This window comes from Arvicanthis niloticus, chromosome 4 (assembly GCF_011762505.2).
Source record: "Arvicanthis niloticus isolate mArvNil1 chromosome 4, mArvNil1.pat.X, whole genome shotgun sequence".
Taxonomy (NCBI): Eukaryota; Metazoa; Chordata; class Mammalia; order Rodentia; family Muridae; genus Arvicanthis; species Arvicanthis niloticus.
Window position 1 is genome coordinate 71,483,271 of NC_047661.1, and position 9,520 is coordinate 71,492,790.

The following is a 9,520-nucleotide window of genomic DNA, read 5'->3' on the forward strand; positions in this document are numbered from 1 at the left end:
CAGATGATCCTGGGCCAGAAGGCAGAAGAACAGATGCTCCAACGTTTTGAAGTAGAGCGAGTGTCCAGGGGTTCAGAGGTCTCTATAAATTGGCTAAGTTTTAGAAGCTATGCTTTGTGCTTCCCACAATTATAGTTAACTCAGTCATTCTGGATTTCTGACGGGGTTGAAAACTTATAGCTACTTACCTTGAGAGAAAAGACTTGAGTGGATGGTCGTCAGCTGACATTCATCCTAAAGCCAGGTTCAGAACTAAATGTTTTAGTTAGGATAGATGACAGAGGTTCTGGTTACTCAACAAAATGTTGGACTAGGTATGAGGACTATCTTGTACCTCATGGGTACAAATTGGCATAATTATGCTCTAATTGTATTTTGAGAGAAAAGTTTCATTTTAACAGGAAGGGTGATATGTAGGAGGAGCTAAGGTGGGAGGAGTACTGAGAGGAAGAGAAGGAGTAAGAAGAGGAGGAGAAGAAGGAGAGGAGAAGCAAGGTGATGAAAGAGAGAAAGAGGGGGAAGACAGGAAGGCAGATGTTCACCTGTCTCCACCAGTCAAAGATAGTTGATATATCTAGGTTGGGTAGTGGGTTACACCTCTGATTGAGCAATACCAAACTTATAAAGCCCATGATTAACATTTTTAAAAAATGTATATGTGCAAAAAGAAAGAGGGGACAGGGGATAGGGGTTTTCTAAGGGGGGGGAATGGGGAAAGGGGATGACATCTGAAATGTAAATAAAATATCTAATAAAAAATAAAGTAAAAGAAAAAATTTACTGGTCTTTTGATTGTGACTTGTGCTTTCCAATTTTGTGTTTTTATAGTATGTGTGTGTGTGTGTTCTTTGTGTTTTTTCTTTTTTTTGTTTTTCATCTGTTTTCTTTATCTGTGTGTTTTTTCTAAAGAAAAAAGAAAATCCAGGGGTTTGAAGGGTGACGTAGATATGTGAGAAGAGGAGGAGTGGACAAACATGATCGGAATATATTGAATGAAAAAAATCAACTGAAACAGTTTTGGTTTAATCCAAAATATTGAGCAACCAGGGAGGACTTGAAAGCCTATTTGTGTTTTAGAAAGATCATTTTGGAGGTTGGGCACTCAGTTATATAGAGAGTAGAAAGAATGAAAACAAGTGCAGATCACTTACTCCAGAAACACAGGGTGACAAGAGAAAGGACATGGGTCAAGGAAGTATTCAGACATAATGTTAACAGGATGTTATGACATGTTGACTAGGAAAGAGTGGATTTCAGAGTGATTCTTAGTTTGTTCAGTGCAACAAGGGTAAATTATAATGAACACAGAAAGGGACTGGGAAAAAAAGAACCCTGACATGAGAAGGGCTTTAAAAAAAAAAAACCTGTAGAAGAGACTTCTAGTTGTCTATTAGAATCTACTTCTCCTTTTTTATTTGGGAGCTAAGACATGGTTAACCAATTCTCCAGTATGACTATATTTCTCAGCCCTCCATGTAATGGGGAATAGCCATATTCCTAAGATGTTGCTAGTGGACTATGACAAAGAACAGCATGTACAACTTCTGACTTCTTAAGAAAACACCAAATCCTGGATCTTTGTTACTTCTTCCTTCTGCTATTTGAAATTGTAATAATTATAATGTCCTTGAGAACAGCAAAGCCTCAACCTAGCCTGCCCCCATACAATATCTATCTAAATAGAGATATGGATAATCCAATATATTAGTTTAAAGTTTAGGAAATGGGGAGATTTATCTGTTATAGTCAAACTGCATTAAGAACAAAGCCATGGGTCTGAAGAAGACTCTTTAAAAAAAACTATACAAAAAAGGAAACAAAACAGGACTTCAGATAATGCACAGGAATTCAGTCTTAAATGTGTGCATAAATTAAAGATGAGCTATCAGAATACAATTCTGAGAATAATACCAGAAGTAGATAATGGAGTTGCAGACATGGAGAGAATTGAAGATGTGAATAGAGCTGTCAGAAGTGAACTTTCATAAGAATATGAGAGACAATGGAACCCAAAATACCAAGGCCAAACCCTGAGTCAGAGTTCTAACCTTTCCCATTGCAAGAGAATGTGAGAAAACAAAAGGTACAGAAAGGGTAAGTTTCTAAAGGTGTCATTGGTAATTAAGAAAGTATTATTGTTTTCTCTGAATGTGCAGTGAGGTTGGTGTTTGGCACATCTTTTGGAAAACAGTGATAGTTTAGAAAAATTACAAGGATGGAAAAATCTTTGAGCTGAAGACAAAGTTTAATAATTTCCTCTTGTGAAGGCAATAAGACCAGATAATAACAGATTCAAAATGGAGATTCTGTGTAGTAAGTGTAGTGTAAAAATAGAAGTGAAGATTTGGAAGTCAGCAGTAAAAATACAAAGTTCTGAGGTTCCGGTCTTTATTACTTTGATCACTGGACTAGTGGGAATCCACACCAGGTTCTTAGCACTACTTAAGACAAAGTAGACCATCACCATGCCTTTGTTCCCCTTTTGGATCAATATATTTTACTAATGAAAAAAATTTATGTGAGATTTAGAAGTTGGGAGCAGAGACGTCATTTTTATGAACATGGTGGTTTCTAGAACTTTTCCACAATGATTATTTTCTATAAGTGCTCTAGAGCCACCCTGAACCTCATTCTCTCAGTTCCTCTACATTCATGTGAGCTCTGATTCCTACATCATATCTCTTACCCAAATGATGCTCATTTCTTGACTGAATCCAAACTTGATACACTAGCTTAGTGTTGACATTGAAGAAAAATAAACAAAATTTATTTATACCGACTTCCACTCAACTCTATTTTCCTTGGCAGTTTTGTCTAAAAGACAGACACTACTGCTTTGGATTCTTGGGTCCTGCCGCATACAATGCTTCCTGCATTCTTGGAGTAGGCTTTTTAGATGTCATCATTCCTCCAGTGTACCACATAATTGGGTACAGCCATTTCAGACTAAACCTCTGCATTCTTGGCACCACTCATCAATAGAACATCAGGCCATGGATACAGCATTTGGCACATCATAGCTGGCCCTGGATACTTGTTAGCATCTTCCCAAGTCATGATTCACAATGACTTAACCATTGCTTATAAGACAAAATAGTTTCTTTTTATAGCACTTGGAATCTCCTGCCTCAGGTGGTGCAGACTCCAGGGCAGCAATGTTCACAGAGTAAGTTTGTGTGATGGTGGAATGTGACAGAATTTAGAGAGTCAACTTTATCTAGTTTAATAGGTAAGTCCTATTCAGTCTGGGCTATACAGTGGATACCAGATTTACCTGGGTTGTATAGAACCTGAGTTTCTGAATTCTCTTTAGCAACCAGTTCTTGTGACCAATAGTATAAACTCTATGGCCAGACTACCAGAAGTTAAGTCTTGGTTTGACTTGGAGTCAGCTAATTCTCTTACCTGTAAAATAGAGATTAATAATAGAAGATTAAAGGGATAATGTAAAGTGCTATTTATGTTTCTACTTTCGAAAAAACCTTTAATGGCTTTGTATTAAAACATAATTTCTATCCTTGGTCATTCTCTTATTAACATTCTGTTTCCTCTCAGAAAAGGGGAAATAGAAAATTTTATTCTACGCTCATCAGATCCATTCCCCATCATGACCTCCACACAGTGTATATGAAACACTGCAAAACAGCTCTCACTTGTGCTTGAGTAAACATCCTTTGGGCTGACATTCATTCCTAAACTTTCATACCCAATTGGCACTTCATACAAACTTACATTGTCTCCCCCTTGCAGCTACAATGATTTCTTGTTACCCCAACAAATGGACTTTACTATAGGGACCTTGGTGTTTTCTTTCTCCATTTGAGCTCTCAGTACAATAGTCTCTTTGCCCAAATGTCACCCTCCCATTTAGAGCTTCCCTGATCCTGACTCCTTATAAAAACAGCCTCTCCTCTATCTCCTACCTTCCTTATCCAGTTTACAGTGATTATCATGTTTGCAGGTTGTTTTAAAACATACATTTACTCATCCATTTGCTAGCTATTTCTCCTCATTCTCATCCCTAATGGAAGTTCTCTTTACATATATTGATGAGGAGAAAGCCATCCATCTAATGCATAATTATACAATGCAATCAGACACAGTTCTCTTGACTTTTCTGATTCTCTTTTTCTCAGTACACAAACACATACACACACATACATACATACACACCATGAAGGGGTTTGCTGTAGAGCAAGCCCAGAGGCTTGTACATAGTAGGTAATTGTTCTAACATGGAGTTATTCCCTCAATTCTTGACTCTTCTCCCACTGTAAAGCATCAACTATCACTTTTTAAAGTAGTGGTCGCACATTCTTCCCAAGTAAGGCAAAACAGTATTTGCTGTCATATGAAAATAAAACAATCATTACTTTGTAATGAAATGTGAAGTTAAAAGAATAAACAATACTGACAGGCAGGTGGTGGAAGCTGGGATGATCAATAATGCCACATAAGTCCAAGTTTAATGTCATTGACCTAAACTGCATAAAAATATGATAGTCCCTTAGAACTCCTTCTAATGTTTTTTCTACATTCCTAATAATCTCATAATGAGTTAATCTCACTAGTGGAAAATGACAAATACTATCTCAGAGTTCAGGAATGCCTGCAGACTGTGAGTTGTTCAATATCTGAATCTAAAAACATGTTTACAGAATATAGACTATATGTCAATCAGCCAATAGTGTCTACATCAATATTGCTAAAATAAATTAGTAGGCATTTAGTAACTCTCTAAAATTAACTAAAACAATCATGTGGTGGCTCTTGCCATGGTATCTGATAATTTAATAGACAGGTACCATACTTACTGGGAGTAAGGGAGTATGTAAAGACATACAACAATGACAGAAATAAACAATGAAAATGACAATATTAATTCTTATTCCCATTATAAAAATTTTCAGAAATTTAGTGATTCAGAAACAGTAGAGATCTTTCTCTTTCAGTTATGAAGATTATATGTTTTAAATATGATTTAAGAGGTGAGCCACTGGGGAGAGGAGGAAAGCTATGACTCAAACTCAGCCTTCACATGCTAGGTAAAGTTCTACCACATTATCAAGGCAAACAGCACTGTCAGGACTGTGATCTTTGAAAGTCCTAGGGGAAAGCCTATTTCTCTGCCTTCTCCAGTTTTTAGGGGTAGCCCATATCCTTATCTATGAACTTTCTCTTCAACCTCAGTTCCCTTCTCTCCTTCTGCCTCTGTTCCTTGCTTCACTGTTCTTTCTTATAAGATATGTTTTTCTGCTCCCTAGGCTCCATAGATGTTCACATAGCTGCTTGTTCCAAGGCTTACTCTTTCCCCATTGAGAACACTAAGCTAAGACTAACAAGGCGACTATACTAACACTGAATTTAAGAGATGTCATTCATTGTCTTTGTTCTCATGGAAAAAAGGCATTCAGGAAAATGGGCCAATGTATTCACTACTCTCAAAACTATTTATCATTAGAATAATTCTGTGAGTTATTATTATTATACTTATGATGATAAACTTTTTCTCAGAAGAAACCATGCCAGCTTGGTTACCACTATATTTGTTTTACTTAATTTTTTGTAAATAAAACATAATTACATCATTTTCTTCTTCCCTTTCTCCCCCCAACCCTTCCCATTGCACCCCTTCTCCAACAAGCAGAACTTGCTTAACAAGTACATTTTATATAACTAGGTGATTAAACAGAATGAATTTCAACTTTATGTTTGAGAAAACTGGGGTCATGGAGAATCATTATTTTCTCAAAAGTGACATGGCCAGGTAACATCAAGAAATTATATCCAACCCTAGACCATACCAGACCTTGTGATCTCTATTGGGAACAACTTGCTTCTGATGAGAACCTCACTGCTACACTGAAAACTTACATCTCCTCAAAAAACAAGACTCAACTCTCTAGATTCCAGGAGTAAACTAATAAAAGAGAATCCAGTTATACTCCACTGGAGCTAGGATTATCCTTAGCACACTCGCATAAGCAGCTGGAGGCTAGCTCTTTGTTCTAGAACAAGTACTCCTGACTAATGTTGGCATGAAATGAGGAGCCCATTTTTGTTACAGCAGTCCTACACACTGCTGTCACATGGTTGATTGTCTCACACATAAAACTGCCAGCTGGAAAAGGTCCCAATTGTGTAACTATCCACAAGCTCAAAAAGCTAAATGAGATGACCTTATTTGGGCTCCCCAGGAAGGCTAAGCAGGTTTTAATTCCTTTAATGTAACAATTCAATTCATCAATTAAGAAGCACTTCTTCAGCACCTATGCCTACTATGTTAGACACTGAGACAATATGTTAAAATGACCACATTTTCAAAGCCAGAAAACAAAATATTTGACAAATAATTTCCTAATGTGTTAATTTATAAAAATGTGGATACATTTTTTTGTTTTGGTTTTTTTTTCAGGTGACATGCTCTTTTTTATTGGATATTTTATTTATTTACAATACAGATGTCATCCCTTCCCCATTTCCCCTCCCTAGAACCCCCTATCTTATACCCCCTCTTCCTTTATGCTTTTATACCATTTTGATTACATGCATGTATTAAGGTCAGTTCTAGGTTGAGGGTCTAGCAATACAATAGATGCAAATAGTTGAGGAACAAGCAATACAATAAACACAAATAGTCAAAGAAAAAGCAAGGCAATAAACCCAATTATGTGAACACTCCTGTGATCACTGTTTTTAAAGGCTTATCAGGATGACCAAAGTATCTGAGCCTACTTCCCTATCCTAGCTCAAAGTCATTTTCATGTCTGAAGCCAACTTTCTTATACTAGCCTAAAATTTAGATTCCTGTCTGAAATTACTTCTTTGTTCTGGCCTAATATTTAGATTCCTGTCTGAGATTACTTCTTTGTTGTAGCCTACAATTTAGACTCCTACCTGAATTACTACTTTGTTCTAGTCTAATGTCAGATTCCTGCTTGAAGCCTACTTCCTTGTCCTTGGCCAATATCATATTCCTGCCAAGCAGCCCCTTTCCTTGTCCTTGGCCCATGTAAGCTTCTTACCAAGCAGCCCAAAAGGCTCTCCACCTCTCCCCCTTTTTTATTGTGTTAACAGGACTGAGCCTGTCTTAGGTTGTTCTGAACATGAATGCCTTCCTTACCCATCATGGAATATGCATTATCAAAGGGAATGCACTTCTGTCTTAGGTTGGTAAGGCTCTGTGCAGAATCTTATCCATCCTTGGTTTGACAGCCTGTTAATTTAATAACTCTGTCTGGGGGTCCATTTTCAGGTTTAAGCCATGTACTTTAGCTGCCAACATGTTGATGTTGTTAAAGATAAGATTTAACATGATGAGCAGGAATAAAGGTATTCCCAGGACAAGAAGGGCTAGCCTGATTAAGCTATATATGCAATTCCTGAGGTTTGTCCAAAATGGAAATACTGAGCTTAGGCCAGGGATAATTTTATTGGCATTATCTGCAGCATTAAAGGTCAACAGAGCAGCATTTTTAAAATTCATAATCTCACTATGCAAAGTTAACACACCCAGAGAGGTGTTGGGATTATGTCAAATATCCTACAGGTGTCTTCAAACTTTTTTTCTAATTATAATGATAATCATTTTGAATTTCAAAAGTAATACTACTCCAATGATATTTGTCGTGACACATAGGATAGCTCCTAACTCTTGAACCCTGAACCTCCTTCAGATAGTTTAAATGGGTTAACGAACATCAATCATTGTTCCAGATACCTATATAAATCCTTTTGTATACTCAATACATTAGTAACATTTTTTTGCTAGATGGTTAACAAAAGTATTTGTCTTAACTCCTTGTGTCAATGCTATTGCAGAAGCAGTGGTGCTAGCAATTAATGGAGTTAAAGCTGTTATACCAGCAATAATCAAGCCTGCTACCCTCTTGCTTCTGCTTAAAGCCTAAGTCACTTCTTCCAGCACTTTCAAGCTTTTTTCAGAAAAATCAAGGTTTTCTAACACTCAGGGCAGTGAGACGAAAGCTGGTTGGTAGACCCCAGTAACAGACATGCCAGGTTTCAACACACTAACATAATTGGAAATTATACAGTCAATGCAACTTACAATAAATACTGTAGAAGAGACAAAACCAATTTTAGCTTGACAATTCAAAGAGCCTTAAAACATGCACTGATCCTTGTTTGAAATCCAGATCGTGTCCCAACTTTATCTCTTGCTATCCTAACATCATAGTGTACAGCTAACTTCCAGATATGTCTCTGACAAAGTCCAGATACAGTCTTCCAAAAGAAGACTGTTGTTTCCCATATTGGATTGATTTCCAGACCAGTACATGATTAAGTCCTAATAGTTGGGCACCTTTAAGAAGAATACAAGAGACATAATTTCTCTTTTTGATTCTCTATCCCACAAGGTCTAAAAACTTGAGGCAAGGCAGCTTGTCCCATATGGGATATAGTCAAGCAAAAGTGGGTCAGGAACATATGTCCAATACAGCTCCCCAGTCACCCTTGTCAGGGCACTCAGCTAGCTCACAGGTTAGCATCATTCTTTGCCTCATCAACAGTATGTCTCACCAATCTTTTTAAAGTTCCATGGGCCTCTTCCAGAATACCTTGTCCTTGAGGATTATATTAAATCCCTATAATAAATTGTTGACAAAAAGTCTTGACTGCTCAACTACAATTGCCAGACCCATTATCTGTTTTTTAATTGGATATTTTATTTACTTACCTTTCAATGTTATCTCCTCTCCCATCCCCCCCCCCCAAAAAACCCCTTATCCCATCTCCCATCCTCCTATTTCTATGAGGGTGTCCTCCCACCATCCTCCCATTCCCACCTCCCTGCTCTTCAATTCCCCAACACTAGGGAATCCAAATTTTCAGGGACCAAGGCCCTCCACTTCCATTGATGCCTGACAAGGCCACCCTCAACTACCTATACAGGTGGAGCCATGAGTTCCTCCCTTTGTGTTCTCAGGCTGGAGATTTTATAATAGCTACTCCAGCTTGTTTCCCAGGACCATTTGCTTGAAAATTTGTTTTCCGGCCTTTTACTCTAAGGTAGTGTCTGTCTTTGTCACTGAGGTGGGTTTCCTATATGCAGCAAAATGCTGGGTCCTGTTTATGTATCCAGTCCATTAGCCTATGTCTTTTTATTGGGGAATTGAGTCCATTGATGTTAAGAGATATTAAGGAGAGGAGGTTGGTTTTTTTCCTGTTATATTATTAGCGGTGACATTGTTTGTGTGGCTATCTTCTTTTGAATTTGTTAAAAGAGGGTTACTTTCTTGCTCTTTCTAGGGTATAATTTCCCTCCTTGTATTGGAGCTTTCCTGCTCTTATCCTTTGTAGTGCTGGGTTTGTGGAAATATATTGTGTAAATTTGGTTTTGTAATGGAATATCTTGGTTTCTCCATCTATGGTAATTGAGAGTTCTTCTGGGTATAATAGCCTGGGCTGGCATTTGTGTTATCTTAGGGCCTGTATGACATCTGTCCAGGATCTTCTCACTTTTATAGTATCTGGTGAGAAGTCTGGTGTAATTCTGATA